The following is a 19,283-nucleotide window of genomic DNA, read 5'->3' on the forward strand; positions in this document are numbered from 1 at the left end:
GAGGGAGTGAGACATCTCTTCTTTAGGGGGAAGTATTACATTAGTTCTCTCCTTCTGAGGAGCTTCATCATACAGCAAGCATCCTGCTAAGCTCACTCCTCCTGTGTCACCATGTCCCAAATGCAGCAGTTACGAGCTTCTTGAAGCACTTTTAAGTGTCTGACTCCTAAAGCAAAACCCTGAGCCAGACTCACTGGGCTGTGCATAGTGAGCGTTGAGCGGCTCCACATGGGGCTAAGATAGGCATCTTGCGGCACAAGGAACATCCTAAGGTCAGCTAGAAGCCCAGACACGTGTCTGACTATGCAACTTGTTCTAAGGACTGACTTTTTTTCTTTCCATTGACTGTTTGCTATAAGGTGCATAAACAACACTGGAAGGATGGACTGGGACCAAAAGTCTTCTGAACTCAAAATGGTCTCCCCTTGCTATATCTCCTTCCAACCCACTTTATGCAGGATCATTGGTTATTTGCAGAGCAAAATGTTGACTCTGATAACAGTGGGGTGTAGATGATTAGACCGAGCTGTCTTTCAGTTTGCCCTTTTGTTACTGTCCTCTGAGGCTTGGCCTTTCTCTTGTTTCAATTTGTTTCTTTATTTCTTTTGGAGAAATTAGCTGGACTGTGTTAGCAACTAGCCCAAAGGAGAGAGAGGCTAATTACCATAATTATTATTGGAGGGACAAGCTGGAAGATTTACAACCTGAGGCCACTTCAGGAGAAAAAGATAGAGAAACGTTTAGTACTCTGGATTCTCAGGAGTTTGAGAAATCCTCTGTTTGAAACGTTTCTGGGTTCTGGGATAGAATTAGGGGAATTAGGGACATCAGCGAATAAATAGCAATTCCATATCTTTTGTATGTAGTCTTAGTTTGGCTTTTTTTTTTTTTTTTTAACTGATTTGGGAGTGAAGGGTGACTATTCTCTGCCTAGCGAAGCGGAGAGGAAATAAGACATTCCCTTGGCACATGGGAGATGTTTTAACCTTTTGAAGCTGGGAGAAAGGTAGAGGTACCTTCCAAGCACCCTGGCTGAAGTAACTGTTGAGTTATACAAGGAGGCAAATACATCACTACATATTAAGCAGTCATGACCATTTAGAGAGAATCCTTGTCCTCTTGTCATGTGTTAAATCTGTTCAGAGCACATGCAGCTGATCTGGCCCGTTAGGCTGTACATAAATGTATTTTTGAAACATGCTGAACCAGCCTCTGGTGTCTGGGCCCTTTGAGCATCCTATCACTGCCTCTTTGGCATGTACTGTCTTGCATGCAGAGCTCTTGCCAGGTCCTCCCTGTGTGGAAATTACACTGTGTGGTGGGTACACACCACAGGCTTACTCTGATAAGAAGATACTGTATTGCCAGGGCATTTCCCTTGACCTGGGAAGTGTTTATAGGGTACTGCCCTACAAGGAAGTTGCACAAACCTACAGTCTTTGATTACATTCCCTTTACTTTGTGATTCCCACTAGAGTAAGCAAGGGCAATTTTGGGTATCCACAGAAGCAGAATTATTGGCACCTCAGGAACTTCCAGGCACAACAAATGGACCCTAAATAAAGAGTTAGGTGGCTGCTGAGTACGTTTCTTATTTAATCTAAATTCCATTTTTTCAGTTAGGCCCCTAAAATTTGTCCAAGCCTTTGAGGGAGAAAGTGCATTTAATAGTATAAATCTTCAGTAGCATTTTGACTGCTGATGGACTCAGGCATTGGTGCCAGGGGAATTTGTGTCAGTTCACAAGGCAACAATGAGGGGACGGTGTTTGGCAGCAGAATCAGAAATGTACCGTGGTGGCAGGAGAGTTTTGCATGAACACAGAGGAATAACTCCAGGGGAGCACTAATACACAGTGGTCTCCTCGACTCCTTGTCAGCAGTGTCAACAAGGCATTTGTTGACAGTTTTCAAAGTAGAGCTACTCTAAAGGAATGATTAAACAGGTGGTCTAACACTCACAGTTTTACATGAAGCGAATGTATCACTGTAGCCCATGGCACAAATACCTTAAACATGAAAAGTGGCCTGTGGCCATTGATGAAGGAGCCAATTTCTGTACTTTGCTAGATCACATTGGGGAAAACAGAAATGATTGATTTAAGCCTCCAGCACAAACATGCACTTGCCAGCTCTCCAGTTGGAGATTTCCACTCTTGGAATAGGCATTGCCTTGCCTAGATGAAATCTTTGGAGTCTGCTGCCAGGTCTTTTGCCAGAATCATTAAACTGGTTGAAAGAACAGCACTGTCATTTGTCTTCTGTTTGATAGCTGGTGGGCATAAATCCAGAGCAGCACGAACACAAGATCAGGACTTTTCTCTCCATTTGAAAAAAATTTTAAATGTTTTTCTTGAATTTCAATAGCATGTGTACCAGGCCTAGAGCTTTGTGCTGTCTAATGCTCTGTAATGCCCTCAGCTAAGCGTAAGAGAGAAAGCTTGCATGGCACAGAGGCTGCTAATTAGGCAGTTCTTACCTGTCACTGAAGGTTACTGCTGGTAACACGTTGTACAGCAATAGAGTACAACGAAGTACTGAAACTTCTATTCAGTTTTCCAAGAACAGCTGTTCTGTGTTTTACAAGGGAAAGGAGCTGAGGAATATGATTTACTATTACTAAGCATCGCAGTTATCCATGTGTTTATTTTTTCCAGACAATATTTAACAGTTAACTAACAGGCACGTCCTGACAATACTGACTGGATGCTGGGTGCGTGGATGTGCTGTAGGATTCGATGCAGCGGTGTGAATAACGGCAGGTTGCTGATATGAGAAGGCAGCTCGATGTCATCTGGCCTGGCCTCCTGCACAGCTCCAGTCAGGCAACCTCCTCCAAGCACTTCTGTGTGAACCCTTTGGCCCATCTACAGAAGAAGGCACACCGTCCTCTCCTACTAGTCAAAGTAGAGGATCCACCAATGCCATTAGTAATTTGTACTAGCAATGAGTCATTGTTTGCTTTTGAACTGTGCCTTGTGTCTATTTTAACTTGTCTGGATTTAGCTTGCAGCTCTATGTCTTTTGCCAGTGATTTAAAGCACTCGGTAAGTCCCTCTAGTAAAATACAGTAAGACGACTTGGGCTCTTCACTAAGCCAAACAGACGGACCTTTCAAGTCTCTCACCATCAGACATTTCTGTCAGCCCTCAAATTGTTTTCTGCGGCTGTTTTCTGCTCTCTCTCCATTTTTCCAGTGTCTGCAATTGGCCAAATACAGAGTAAAAATCAGATCCTAGCAGCACTGAAGTAGCACAGAACTGGACCAGCCCCAGTGTGCCGTGACCGGGTGCCCAGCTTCCCCCCTTCCCACAGCTGCAGCCCTGCCACCTCTCCTGGGAGGTGCCTACACTTTCTGTTTTGACACTGTAATTTAACAGCGGCTGTTTTGCACACACAGAGGTGCAGCAGCCTCGATTATTTTCAGCTATTTGACTTCTGACTCATTGCTGAGTTTGGTGACAGTCCAAAGAGTAGGTGCCCCTGCTCAGAGGTCCCTGGGAGACCCAGCACAGCAGGAGACCCTGAAGCCCTCTGGCCCAGGGGCTGGCACAGATGCGGTGGCACCTGGCAGTGGTAGTAAGCAACCTCACAGAGCTGCCCTTCCTCCAGCACCTGAGAGATTTGAGAGGTCAGCCCGGATTTGAGAGGCAGGTGACTCATTCAGTGACTGTTTAAGGTGCAGTAAGTAAATAGGCTCTGGGAGGGGTGCCTGGATGTGGGGAGACCCTGCCCAGGTCATTTGGTCTCTCCTCAAGGATGGTGATGGTGCACCAGAGTGAAAAGATGCTGATATTTATCATATATGACAGAAAGGCTTCTGCTCCCTCTGCCCCTTGCCGCACACAGCCTCATGGCGAGGATTTGTTTTGAAAGTTTGGGCATCTACCCTCCAAGAGGACCCAAGCACCTGCTAACGCTGAATGGGGCATCCAAACCCCAAAGAGCAGCGGGATGTGCGTGCCAGCCCTGGCCTCTTTGGCTCGTTCAGGTGATCAGCCATTTGCTCGGGCTGTGGATGCCCCCACCCTGAGGTGCCCAAGGCTCCCCACAGGGTCCTGTGCTTCTGGTCCTGCTTCTTCTCCCTGCACAAGGGATGAGTCTCCCCCAGCCCTTTTGGGGATCTAGGTTTTGAAATGCATTTGTGTTGGAGAGAACATTGTGGTGCATTTACAGCCTAAGGTCCCGTGTTACACCACAGAGCAGGCACAGCTGTTTTGCTAGTACCCTTGCACTGTGAATAGTTTGAACTCAGTGCTTTGAGGTGTGTGGGGTGGTTTTTCTTAGTAATTTCAAATGAACAGATCAGTAATGTCACTTCAATTAGCCTGAGGCAATTTGTGGTGGAACTCTTCATTTAAAAAAAAAAAAAAAAGCTGCTTTTAATAGTGAAGTCTTTGCAAATAAAAGGCCATGCTGGAGCACTTTGAATGTGATTACAGTGACTCACATTTTTAATGGCTTTTTTTTTATCTCAAAAATGGCTTTTTTCCAAACAAAGTCCTACAAGGCCTCATATAACAAACAAGGGTTACTGCTCTTTTCCACACATAACATGAAAAATATCCTTGAGCGGAGCGAACTGCAGCCCATCTGCTGTAGCTTGGCCCGGCGCGCGGCGCAGCTCCCTGACCATTACACATGGCTCTTGGTAAAGCAAACCACCTGCTTCCTGCACGAGGTCCCGCCTCGAGCCTCCCCAACGCTTCTCCGAGGAGGAAACCCATCCAAACCGCTGACGGGGGATGACAACCTTGGCATTCCCTTTTGCTGCATTTGTTCTTATGCCATTTGTTGTTCGCTCAAGTGCTCCGTGGACTTTCGTCTTCTTTTCCATCCAGACTAGAAAAAGGCAGGCTGCGCCAGAGAGAAATAGACTCTTACTTTCCTGTTTATTGCGCTCCCTTGCTCTCCAGCTGCAGTCAGCGAAGTCTTCATTTGGGAACCCAAAAGGGCACCCTTGAAAGGGAATGAAAAGGAGATAGAGAAGTCTTGGGACAATTTTGCCAAGGAGTGGTCTGAACGTCAGCCCCCTCCTCCCTGATTCAGGGTCTGATGCTGCAGATGCTTAACTGAGCTGAGCCTTTCATGAATCCCACTTATGTCAAACAAGTACTCACATGAATTCCAGAAGTATCCTGGATGCGTACTTCCCAGACACTTTACCTAGACACTTATAGCGCAGACAAACTGTAATTTTGCAAAGGCTGTGCTGAGTAAAAAATGGCATTTCCCCCAGCTGCTTGCCATCACACTCCACAGCTCTGCCAGCTGAACGGACCAAAGCCAACGCCATTACACAGTGCACGCTGAGCATCCTCACATTGCCTTCACTGTCGATGAAGGGAGACCTCTGCTAATCTCACCATCGCTGCTTGCAGCAGATTAGGGACCATTCGCATATCCCCATCCACGAGCTGCACTCGGAGGGTGCCCTGCAACCGTGGGTGGAGGAGGTGGGCATGGCTTCAAAGGACGCAGCTCTTTACAGAACAAATGGCTTTCTATGGCCTAAGCGTGTTCAGGGTACACGCTGCTCCAGGGTACCTCTTAGTGGCCAAAACATTAATGTGAAGTTTAAAAGGCCGAGTTGAAATCCTTTCGCAGTCTGAACTGGAGACCACTAGCTACATCTTCCAGAACTGGAAGAACTGGGCTATTGGGGGATGAGGACTTCTGCTCGGCCGTGACCCTGCTGCTGCAGTCTGGAGGGTGCTGTGGTGGCACTTCATATGGCCATCAGGACAAGATGCTTCTTTCCGCCTACGTTAAAAAGAAAAGAAATTCAGTGCTGCTGTTTTGCTAAGAAATAAACAGTTTTCACTGCCTTTTTCTCTGAGGAAGTTAAACCATATTGTTAAATCAACCATCAGCGGCACTCTGAGGTAAACACCTCATATGAAAAATTTCAGCTCAGATGGTAGAAATTTGGCAGAGTTTTATGATCAGCTCAAAATGGGATCTTACAGCAGAGGATGAAGCAGTGCTGCCAGCTGTGCCCGAGACCAGGACATTTGCCTTCTTGAAATAGTGTTATTTGGAGGAAAAATGTGTTTGTGGATATGTCTGGTTAACTGGGTACTTGTGTGGCATAGATTAATATCAGGGGTACCAGCCCTATCAAGTGTTCATTAGCGTGCAACGTGCTGTGCCACTTGGTGCTCAGAGGGCAGCTTTTCTTTATTTCTTTCTTAGAGACTGAAGTTGTGCAACATGCAGTAAATATCATTAGAACTGGAAAAAATGCTTACTTGCTATGCATAAATAAGTCTTCTAATGCAAAATAAAATCACAGCTTTAAACGTGTCATCTTTAACCATTGGCCAAAACAAAATCATAGCTTAAAAATGTATCGTGTCTGGCTGGCCAAAACTCAAGCCTATGTTAATTTGTTTTGTTATGCTAAATGGTGGCTTTAAACACATCACGCCACAGGCAGAGCTAGGCTGTAGTTGGGGTTGTATGAAACAGGGTAAAACGTGGAACACACACTGCAGTAAAGCATCGGTTAAGATGATCTCAACATCAACCTACAAGAATACATTTGTGCGAAGAAATTATAGGAATGGTCCTAACTCTATTTCAGCAAATGTTGGTGCTCGTAGATTGCAGAAGCCACAGCGGATACCAGAGTCCCTGTGCTTTCCTTCAGCTCCTTAGTAACTAAAACTGCTGGGGTGAGCTGGGGGTCACTGGCAGGCATTCAGACCCTTGCCTTGAGCCTGCGCTTACAACAGACCATGCCCCAGCATAGGTAAAAGGCAATCCTGAATTCCTGTGTGCTTGTAGGTATGGCAACATTTTGGTTCCTTTTTTCCAAAGAATTGAATTCAGGTGAAGTAGGTGTAGCCATAAAACCTGGCCTCCTCCTCTCTGGAGCAACCACTCCTGTTGACCCTTTCCCATTCCCTCCATTTGCCTTTCACAGCAGGACTTTGGGGTATTTCTATGTTCCCTGTGATGGAAGAGGCACCAGAGCTGTCAGCAGTCAGGACACCAGTTTGACTCCTCTGCACACATTTGTGTTTGGCATCTTCTGCTTGGAGTCTCATCCTGAATCCTTTTGGGTCAGCTCCATATGCAGTTTGTTGGGTGCTCAGTGGCATCTGAGTAGGGCCCATGGGTGTGACTGCAGTACAAATAATTTACTAAGATAAAAGGCAGCATGAACACAAGAATAAATAGGGTTACATGTACCATAACAATGTGTCTGGAATTACAAAGTTTCCAGCAAGCTCTGATAGAAGCAAGCTCTGGAACAAGCTTTACAGTAGAAACAGCAGGAGCAAGAAACCTAACTAGTCTTAAGATGGAGCCTGCAAAATATATGATCTGTTTGCCTGCAATAGCACAGGGGCCTCTGATGTGGAGGTCTCTCCCCGTCTTGTGCTCCACAATCTGATGTAGCTGTTACATTCAGTCTTGGCTTCCTGCAGCTCTAAAGCTGCAATGTGAACTTCTGTGCATAGCAGAAAGCACCTCCTTGCTGTATAGCAGAGCTGTGAGGAAGGGAAAAGACTTGCATTTGAGCCGAGGCTATGCAGTAGCTGAGATATTCCAGGAGCAATATTTACACTGGAAAAGCCAACCTAGACTACTGCAACAGTGGTAGTAAGGGCTTCAGCAGCATCTGAGGTGGTGTCCAGGAGACAAAAGGAGTGGAGTATAATAATACAAAACTGCTGGTTTTTATTACTAGCACTGCTGCATCTAGTATGCTTCATTCCTGAGTATTAAGCACCTGGTGGAAGATGGAAGCCTGATGCAGCAATCTGTCATTGACTCTAAAGAGTACAGACAATGCACGAGGCAGATATTTTGTATCTTCCCAAATAAATAAAATAGTGGACACACTTCTCCAAAGCAGTGCTCCTCCATGCTTTTTAATCCAAAGATCTCCAAACATTTTGGAGGACTAAGCTGCAGGCTGCTTGAGCAGTCTTAATGCAGTGGTCTTCATGAATAATCAACTGAAAATTAGGCCATCCTTTGAAAGTTGTGGCAACATGTGTGTGTGGGTTTGGGCAGTTTTGGGATGGGGGAGATGATAGTGGGGAGACTTGCTTTGTTTTAGAGTGATCTCACAAAACATTCTCTGAAGTCTTTCAGACCACGAGTGGTCCCCAGAGCACAGGTTGAGAAACACTCTCCCATGGACACAATAACATCTGAGAGCAGAATTGCGTTGTTCCCTAAAGCTGCGGAGTTCATGAGGGATTGCTCGGAGACCAGGGGGTGGTTAGACCTCTCCAGTGTTATTCACAGCACTAACTTACAGCGAAATAGAAAATAGCACTCTAATTGTTGTCATAGCAAAGGAAATGTTTAAACCCCAATGCAAATGTAACCCATGCTGTTCTTCTGCAGGCATGTGTGGAAAGCCCGAGATGTAAGATCTCCTGGGTATTCCCGTGCACTAGAGTATAAAATTAGAGCTGATACATTTGATGCCTTGTATGCTCTATCTGATGTCAGTGATGATCAAAACATGCAAGAACTGAGAGAGAGTGTAGATTTTAAGGAAAGTTGCATCAGCAGTCACCAGTGTAACAGCATCCCAAGGAAGAAGGGTGGGTGGGCTCTAGAAGATATGGACAGTAAATGTACAGACCCCTGAAAAGAGCCAGGTTTCCTAATGGGTTTCTTTCATTTTCTGGGTTGAGGAGTAGCCTTTTAAGAGTCTGGAAACATTTTTGCAGTGAATGAGAGTTGCCTCAGAAATAAGACATGAAAGGTGAGTCTGACTAGAATCAGTACTCCCGCCCAGTCAAATTTCCTTTTGAATAGTAATAAAATGTAAATATTGAGGAGTCTCCTTTCAGTACTTACAATGGTCTTGCTTTTCTGCTCATTTTGAGGAGCACTTAAGAAAGATACCTCTTTTCCCTTTGTCAGTAGGAAAGCAATAAAATTACAGTAATCTGAAAAATACTGGCATTAGCTCTGAAAAGGAATAATGCAGAAGTATGTCAAAGAAAAAAAAAAACCAAAATTAAATTTTTGTCATAGTCTGTTTAAGATAACTGAATTCCTCTAAGTGAGTAGCACATTTATCATCGTGAATGTCAAAATTTCCAAAGGTAACCTTCATTAAGTCTCTTAAGAAGTCAGCCATCAACACCCACGTGGTTCAGAGACTGCACAGCAAAACCAATAATAAAACCAGTAGGTGTAGTAATCGCTGCTGTTTTCTCTCCCCATTGCTTGCTTTCTTTATATAACAGTATGTGCATGTGTGTGTGTCTGTGTGTGTGTGTGTATAACAGACATACACCTAGCAAAGAGCAAGACTTGCCTGTCTCCGCACTTATCATGCATTGATGACTCAAAAACATATCATTCTGAAAAATAAAGAAGTCTTCCTTCTCCCATATCATCCCTCTACAGGAAGAACTTTCTTTTTCCTGCTCAAATCATCACTTAAAACATTTTAGGACTAAAACATGACTAAACCTAAACATTTTCATTTGGAGCAAGCATTTTCCAGCAGGTTTGGGTGGTCAGCTGTGGAGATCATTTGGCTTCTATGGAGTTATTTGCAAAGAAAAAAAAAGGGTTGTTACAAGTGATTTCATTTTTTTCAAAGATTACTTTCTTGATAATGTTATACAATAAACCCTAATAGCCGGTTTATAGGCCAGCTCCACAAAACAAACAGACAACCTACTCAAGAGAAACAGTGAGCAAATTGGCCTGGCCAAGGAAAGCTTTCCTAAGATAATTAAAAACACCTCGTGCCTGTACTGTGAGAAAGAAGACAGCTTTCAAAATGTTTATCTTTGAGCTAAAATACAGGTCCCAAGCCTGAGTTTGAAAAGCAGCTGAAAAATAGTTGGCCCTGGTAAGGAGCTGAGGGTAGGCGGGCCAGGCCGTGAGCACCATGCCGGTGGGACCGTGGCCAGCGGGTCAGCTGGGATGGTCCCGGGAGGAGGTGGGCAGGCACCTCCTTCCTCTCATTTCTGTTCAGCTTCACGCCTCGGAGAGGCACGTTCCCCTGGTCTCAGCGGTGCATCCTCCGCCAGCTATCCCACAGTCCCTCCTCACAGGAGGCTTCCCATTAACCCACCCCAGCACCTTTAGTCTCTCAGTTTGTTTCTCCCGTTTGGTCCCTCCATCCTTCGGCACCACGCAGCACCACCGCACAGCTCCTCTGCCTCTCCTGCGTCTTCTGTGGACCACCCCACTGCTGGCATATCCAAAATAGCCCTTTTTTGCCAACATGTCCTTCTCCTGCTGCTTCTCTTCATGTTGTCTTCATGTAAGTTATTTAGGCAATGGTTTATAAGAAAACCTAGGGTCAGAACAGAGGTCGACATAGTAAAAAGGCTTTGGTTTTAACCTCACTTTCAGTCCCTAACTTTAGGAAACTGCTGCCTCCTGGTTCCAGGTTTCCCAGCGTCGCGGCTGCTTGCAGCTTGGTGGTTTTGTTTATTTTGGCACATTTCCTTCACGAGAAGAAAGGAAGCAAAGTTCAGCCATTACCGCATGAGCAGGAAGTGAAGAAAAAAACCCTGTCCTCATTATAAAAATATACTCAGACCTTTTCCCTGCCTTCCCCCACCCTCCAAGCAAGACTTCAAAGCAAAAGGCAGTCTCAGGCAGTGACATTTGCTATGGAAATAGGTTCGTGGAGTGCAGCACAGGGCCAGGTCCCAGAGGAAATTTTTGTTGTCGACTTGATAGTTACAAGGATTTGGAAATCACCTAACGAGCACGTGGGGTAGGGTGTTACTTTCTCACTCAGTTATTAAACCTGCACCTGGTGCATTTCTGTGCAGCAAACAGCCACGTGCAGGACTGCTGTCTCCAGAAATAAATGGCCTGAGGAAGCCAAGGAGAGAAGGACAAATCCCATGCCCAGGGCGAGCTCTTGCAGACTGCAAAATTGTACAGTAGTGCTCTCCCCTGTAAGCCTCAGCCTGGCACGTTTGGCCGTCCGTTGGCTGCAGATGAGAGCTTCATGGAAGCCTGTGGGCCACCTCCTGCTCACTGTCTAAGTTCTTCTGCTAGTGCCGCCTGCAGATCCGGTGGGGCTAAAAAAAATACGGTGTGCTCCGAAAATGCAAACAAGTTGGACATCTAACTAGACAATATGGTCACAGTGGAATTATAGTTTTGAAGGCCCAGTTCTCTGAGAACTAGGGAATAATAGAGCCTAAAAAACAACACAAGGATACAGTAAATGCTGGCCATCTCTTCAGAGAAACCTGAACAGAAGAGTGACATCTTTGGACAGGGATCATCTCTCATTTGTGTCTCTTACTTTCTTTTGGCTGAGTGGCATCTCTTCTTACTAAATACCTGATCTGTCCTCACTGCATTTCATGCTACTAAATGGCTTTGTTGAGCCAGGAGATGGCACAGGAGCCCTGATCTCTTGCAGGCCCTCTGAGACATCACATCAGCTGTATCAGGAATAGTATGTAGCATCCAAGGGGAAAAGATTAAAACACCGTACTTGTGAAAAAAATTGTTAAGAAAAAAGTTTCAGACCCAGCGGGAAGAGTTCCTGAGGCTGTGTTGGATATCTTCCAACACCGAAGGACTACTAAACTTATAAAAGACATGCAACATCAGATACGACCAGGGATGCATCCAGATCATTATCCCGTCTCTGGCCACAACGAGGTGGTGCCAGAGCAAAGGGCGGGAACACCTGTATCCAGTAACTGCACAAGGGGTGAAAGCGTTGATGGTCTCCTTATCAAGAGTCAAGGCTTCCAGGAACACATTCTTCTAGGATGAACGCAGCGTTGCCTCATTGAAACAAAAAACAGGGGGGAGGATGTGGCACCAAATTGTAAGGGTAAACACCAGGGCAATGTCGCCATGTGCTTATGTGCTTACTGCTGACAAGTTAATATTCCATTAAAGCCAGATATAAGCCCTGAACACACTGGACACATGAGTAACCTTGCACGCATCCGAAGTTAAGGGGCTACCTTGTTTGTTGCATGATTAGAGCTAAGGCTTAGGCAGATTCGTTACAGCTACAGCAGTTCTGCAGCACTTAATTGGACAGGCCGAGCAAAACACAAATATGAAGCTGATAATTTCAGCAGTATGTTAGAGGTCTGTAGCAACATGGGAAAGGGCCAAAATGGATGGTGGCAAATAGTGGGGAAAAGGTCATGAGAAAAAAAAATGAGAGAAGTAAATTGTATTAGCAGAAAAACAGGGCATGACCCTACCATTTGGCAAAGTTACAGAAATGTTAACCTTTGGAAATGCTATTAGTTCATTGCTGTTGGAAAGTTGGCTAGAAAGGCAACACTCAGGACTGACTCAGTTCTAGGGTTTCTGCTGCGCTAAGCACAGTAACACATGAACACACCTCCCCTCTCCGAGGCACGCTCGTAAGGAACAGTCACTAAATACTGTGTTATTCCTAATATTTTGCTACCCTAGGCAACCAACCACTGACTCCGCGCGGCGTGACACAGCCTGGAAGAACTAGATAGTCTAGAATCAATTTGCTACTCCAGTTGAGTTTGATTTTATGATCTTAACACTTGTCATTTTGGGAAGGAACAAAATATTCACTGTTCCCAGGGTATGTAATGCTACTGGGAAGCCATAAATTTTAATTCAGTGCTTTATTTCCCTCGTGAAGAGATGTTGTTCATATGTGCTGTCACAGTTGGGGGTTCCTCTTTTTTTTCCCTTTTGGTTGCTTGTCCCTTCATTAAGTTGGAACACACTGAGAAGCACGACAGCTTTTGTTTCTATCAGTGATGGATGTTAAGAGTGAGAGTTTTGGTCTGGTTTCCTTGGACCAGGAATTGTTTCGCATGAGTTTTTCTGCTGGATGAGCTGGCACTCCTCGCTCCCCCTGGCTCCCTCTCCAAGCTCTGCCAATCACCATTTTTCTTCCTTCAACATCCAGCTTGAATTTGAAGTGGCAGGAAACAGAGACTGACGGTTTTATTCTTTAGAGGAAAGGAATCAATTCAGAGTGCATGCTGGTGCCCAAAAGAGACTTAAGGAAGAGAAGTGCCCTGCAAGTTTATCCAAGGGTATGTCAGGGCTTGAAAGTGGAAACAGAAAACTTATTAAAAATATTTGTATTTTTTATTTAAATTAATATTTCAGTTTATTGGAAAACCATACTCATATGTTGCTTCATAGTTGGGAAAAAATACCTGGATGTCTAAAGGCTCAGAGAAATTATCTGCTTTTCAATCTTGCCCCTTGTATTTTCCACTTGAAAAAATTTTACCATGACAAAAACTGAAGGTACATACAGAAAAATATCCAGTTAATTGAAGGGTGCCTACTGCAGTCTATGAAAGAAGACAGGTCATATCCTAAAGAAAAGAAATTTTAATGATAGCAATCAAAGTTCAAAGGGGAATCTTTTAAGGGTTTTCTATAATTTTGTATTATGGGATAAAAGTATATCCTGTCTGTGAGGTCAGAAACCCTGTTTAGCTCCTGTTTGAGATGGAGACCCAAACTTCAGTCAGGAGGTTGGCTGAAACTTTTCATATTTTTCAATACTCAGTGGTCTAACATTGTGAGGACTGAAAAGGAGGAAACAGATACTGCAATTTGTATGTTTTTCTCCAAGTCTAGGTCCCCATAGACTAATTTATATTCTTGAAAATATGCAAATTAATTTTGCAAATGGATCTGGATAAGAATAAATTTTTAATGGCCATCAATTTAATGACCTTGCAGATAGAAGAGGTCACCTCTCTTGCTTCTTAATAAACTCTGAAACCTAGCTGACATGTGGAGTTGACTGTTTTCAATGGTGAAAGGGAAGTTATTATTTTTGGTGGGGTTTTTTGTTCCCATCCCTGAAGACCACATGAAACCTGGCTACTGTCCTGGGACTTCTAGTTCAAGTTATTGTCTTTACAGTCTCTGGAGTTAACCTAATAGCCTGGGATCTTGTCTGTAGAAAACATTTGGAGAAAAATGAATTTATGTTGTATTTCCTGCATATTTTTGATAGCTGCTTGGCCAGACTAACAGTATCCCTCCTTGTACTGTGGAACAGTCATCTTTCAGCTTTTGACGGCCTTTTACAGAAGGAAATCTGAATAAAAAATACACAGTATTTCAAAATGAAGGCCAAGAGTTACTCAGAGTAGGACCAAAGTGGAATTCAACACACAGATACAGCATAAATGTGGCCTTTCCCTCTTCTGTGGTCTCTACTACACTTCAACAGGAAAATTGTCAAAAAAAACCCCTGTTCCACACCAAATAGCGAGGGCACTGGGGACGAACTCATGGTGGGAACTCAGCAGAGGACCTCACAGAAGGATTTGATGAGAACCAGAGTGGGGGCTGCAGACCCAACCCCCCCACGGGCTGAGGTCCCCTTTGGGGTGCTGCCCGGGCGCTACGCTGCTGGTTTGAAATACTTTTACCTCTTAGAAAAACAACATTTTAACTACTGAAAGATCCGTTACTTGACACATATGCTAATGCTGTGGACTTGTATCTAACTCTTCATTTGCTGTGTTTTAATGTACATGTTAAAGTGCATGTGCTATAGAAAATAATTCCAAGGCTACAGCACTACAAGTAAAAAACTGAAGTGCTCTAAAATCATAAGAAATTAAATAAAAAAAAAATCAAAACAGCAAATGGATGACTGCTATGGTTTACACAGGAGACTCCAAGAACAGGGCTTAGTGCCCAGCCAGAGAAACAGCCAGAAGTTTGTGTCGCTGATGGGACGTGTATCAGGTTCCTCGCTGTCCTGTACGAGTACAGGTCTTGGAAAAAACTCCAGGTGGGAACTGAATCTACCTTTCTAGCCCTGGAAGGGATGGATGCCTGAGGCAGGCCACAAGACAGTACTTGGTGCATCTTTGTCTTGTTTAAAAATGTGAATGACAGAACATCTTCCCCAAACATCTCGCTGAAGTATGCTTTTATGGTCTGTATTACAGGGAGGCCTTTCCTAGGACTTCCATTTTTCTGATGTGATCTATTTTACTGCATCCGCAACATAATTTCAACAGGCTGCAAGGACATCTTCTACTAAGAAAAAGGAACTGAACTTGAGGCATTTTTACAGGTTAAAATATAGAATAATATTCAAATTACCTTTCTAAATAAAGAGAAAATTCAAGTTTCAAACCATCTCTCTTACCAGGAGAGATTAAAAACACCTCCAGCCTTGGAAGTTTTGATTTTAAACCTGTGTCAAACCTCTTCTGCTCCTCCGGCAATCAATGAAAATGATTTGCTCCAAGGGAAGAAGCGATTTAAATGTACATTTGTTAGGAACCCTCTTACCATGTGCGTCACCTGTGTTGCCCACATGCAAGCACTTGCACAGGAACATCTTGTAACGTTGGTGAGCTGTAGCTTTACACCAGTGTGTTGTACGACAAAAAGGGGTTGCTTGCATATGATGTGAGAAACAAGCCTTCAGGCAGGGAATTGCTATTTTCTGGATATTTCTGGTTTTGTTGGACAATTTAAAAAGGAGTAAAACTAGCCTTCTGCATGCCTACTAACCTAAAAAACGAAAGTTTTTTTTCTTTTTTTCCTTTTTTTCTTTCCTTTTTTTTTTTTTTTGGCAAATGAGCCCAGAATGCCAGGATCTGGATCTCCAAGCTATTTGTTAGACTTCTCCAACATCAAAGGACTCGCAGAGCTTCGCCATCAGCGCAGAAGGATGGGCTTCCACAGCTTTTGGCAGCGGGTGCTGTCACGTTGCTCAAGGCACAATTTCGACAGAGGTTGCTTTCTCACGCTCCAGCGCCTGTCGCAGCTGGCGGCGCTGGGCACATGCACCCAGGTTGGGCACTGCCCTGGAAACCTCCTCGGTCCCAGCATCAGGTCTGGAGACACTTTAGGGGCTACAGAAATCTGTAGTTTTGGGGTTGCCATTTTGGAAGTTGTGTCACTGTCTGACATAAAAGCAAGTTCTTAAAGACACTAATAGAAGCTACAGCTAATTTTTTAAGAAAGAATTTACTCTAATGCTTACAAACCATTAACGCCTCAAAATACAGTAGCTCAGTGAAAGTCTTAAAAGGACTAACGGAAACTACAATTCCTTCCCTTTTAAGATTTTCCCTGGACTACTATTTTATTGATGCACTAATGTTTATTTTCATCTGCTTCTCTTTGAATAAAAATCTGGTTACAGTTCTTAGCCAATTTCATACATTTTTGTGATTTCATTTGGAACCCCCTTGATATATTTGCCAACTAATTTACAAGAATTATTGCATTGTAAAAATATTCAGAAAACCTGGATGCAATTGATTCCTGTAAGACATTTTGTCTTACAGGAAAATAAATTATCTGTCGTTAACCCTTTAATCCCTGCTGCTGGCCTGTATCAAAACCATTTCCACATGCATCTAAAAAAAAAAAAAACAAAAACAAAAAAACTAAAAATCACTGCATTAAGCAACTGCCAATCTGGAAAGTGTATTTTTAATTGCAGATTCACAATTTGTTCTTCCATGCACTTACTCTGGATTTTTTGGAGTGCTAAGGAGAAGTAACAGACTCTGATGTGTGTGGTCCCTCTTTCTCACCCAACCCAACCCATTCTGAGAAACTGGCTTCGCCCGTGGGTGAAGCTGCCTTGGGTGACACCTGGTACAAGCCAGGTAAGATTTTCCAGAAGTACATGTGTGGTATTTATAATTAATTACAACTGTAGCCACATAGGATTTGTCACTAGAGCCACAGTTAAAACAACTAGGGTGCCTCAGGTGGGGAGGAGGAGGTGGCTTATTTCTAAGGTGGCATTTACATTCATTTTTGAGTGATAAAGCTCTAAATAACTCAGGTTTTGCCTGTGCAAGCTTGCTTTCACATCATCCTTTTGCTAAAAGACTAAAAAAAAAAAAAGTTTTTTGATATTACCCAATGTGAAAAAAAGAACAAAACCAGTAATTAAGAAAAGTGGTGTGTGAGAGTGAGCCTTGACGGGCACATGGGTTTACAGATGCATGAGCTCTCCCACCCATCACAACCATTATATTCTTTTTAAAAGAAAACATTTTCTGGGCTAAGAAACAGGATGCTGAGAGAAGGACTGAGCTGCAACAAACAGCCTTTCTCATCCTGGCTATTTATTTGATCTTCTTGAGATGAAATGAAATACCGAATTGCACCATCCTTTCTAGAAATTACAGCAAATCCTCACATATTTGGATCATGAAATTTGAGCTGCTCTCTTCCTTCAGACTGCTTTTTCATTCTCTGCTTTACTCTTGCTGTGTCCTGGATGTCTTTCTGATTACTGTTTCTTAAGAATCGGGCTTAGCTGTGGAAGGCTGTCAGATTAGCAGCACTGCTGTAAGCCCACGATGAAAAGACAGCTAAAATGTGTCAAGCAAGCCGATGCTGGTACATGTTATGCAAATCTTGGAGTGTCTAAAAAAATTTAAAAAAAAAAAAAAATCATACTTGGTAGGCATTTTTTCCTACTATAGAAGAAACTGTATTTCTTCACAGAGACCCAATGCAATAAATGAAAGTCATGTTTTGTCTATTCTGTTCTTTTGTCACCCCACTTACTTTGCAAACTCCCTTGAAGTCATTATTTTGTCCAGGGTCAATCAGGCTCTGACTTTCAAAGCTGCCACAAAATGATTTCAGCCCATCTCCTCTGTCCTTTCCCAGAGTTCTCATTATTCAGTACAAGTTTACTTGCTCTTGCAGGGATTTGGTGAGACCAGTGTTTGCAAGGAAGAATTTTAGTACAGCTGAGTTGAATTTGCAAGAGGTAAACTGCGGGTGCTATTTAGATTGCTGACTACTGGGAAGAGCATTTAGAAGCATGGGACTTTGGGGTTGGGTTTTTTTGCATGTTGTGTTTTTGGAAAATAACACTATTTCTTTTCTGCTTTTCTCAGTCTTGGCGCTTCAGAAACCTGCCTTTGGTAATTTACTCCCCTGAGCTCTGTTCCTACTACCTACCTCACATGGACATGTGAATGGATCAGGTTTGACACATTGGGCTCTTCCAGATTTCGAGCACTGAAAGAAAACTGTCACGCTGCATTTGACTGCCCTCTGTCTGTGTGTGCCATGATCCCCCAAGGCTTCCACCTCCATCCAGAGGTCTGTCTCCCTGCCAATTATTTTCCCACAGTTGTTTCAACAACCCCAGCTGCCTTTCTGCCAGGTAACTTCTTCCATTACTCATGCACTGCTAAACAAACTGATTGCCCTGAACGTCTCTAACAAACGCACAACGATCTGGCCAGGGTCCCACCTCACCTCATTCCACAGAGTAATCACCACCCGCTTCTGAAACCTCATTTTCTGGGTTTGCAATGGTAAAGAATGCGCATCTCAGTCACGAGACCCTCAGCTTGGTAGGTCTATTGGTCACTGCCCCTGTCTTAACATAGCCAGCAACTACCATGTAAGTCATGGTAGAGGCTGGGAAAAGACCCTTCACCAGGCGAGTCTCAAGTACAGCGTTTATTCAGCCGCTCCGAGGGAGCCGTAGGAAAAGCTACAGGAGCAGTGCAGTAGCATTCGAGCTCTTCACAGTGCTACAGATAATGCCAGAATTGCCTTCTGTGCTTCTCATCAGCTTCCAAAAGCTCTTGCCAAGCAAGGAATGAGAGCTAAGGGTTTGTGCTGGCATCCATTTTGAGAAAGTTACCTGGAGAACAGCATGGGAGCCGGAGCGCTTGTGAGAGCTTCTTTCACTGAGCGAGCTTCCTGGGTTCCCAAAAATGCTCATGTATCAGAGCCCGCGGGAGCTGATCCAGATGCTCTGGGGTAGTTAGCCAGTGGGTAGTAACTGCAGGAAGGTACAGCCCAAGAACAGATGTGTGCTGCAAACTACACCTGATTCAACACGATGAACACAGACTTGCTGTCCAGCTGATGCACAGATAACACAGGTTTAATTAGCCACAGTTTGATTATCCGGTGTTGACACGGTTTTATGACTAAGTCACCCTTGAGAGGCTCAGAATCTGGAAATCCCAACCACAGATAAAAATTTCCTTGCAGCTACATAAAGTCACACTATTTTTCTGACAAACTTTGGCTGAGAGTTTTGAACATTTTTTAACTTATCGGGCTTGCAGTGCATTTTACAAGGAGAGTGAAGTCTTAAGGCATAAATCATCGACTTAAAGGAAAACAACTGTGTAACAATATTACAAGATATACAGAACAGGATGCACTTGGATTCCAGTTTCTGTTCATTGGCTCACCAGAGAGAAGGATCATAAATCAGAAATAGAGAATGGAAATCAAAGAAAAGTAACAGGAAGTGTCAAAATGAAAACCTGGCAGAAATTACCAATAGAAGGAAAAGAAAAAAGACTC

Source organism: Platalea leucorodia, assembly GCF_965183815.1.
Source record: "Platalea leucorodia genome assembly, chromosome: 1".
Lineage (NCBI taxonomy): Eukaryota > Metazoa > Chordata > Aves > Pelecaniformes > Threskiornithidae > Platalea > Platalea leucorodia.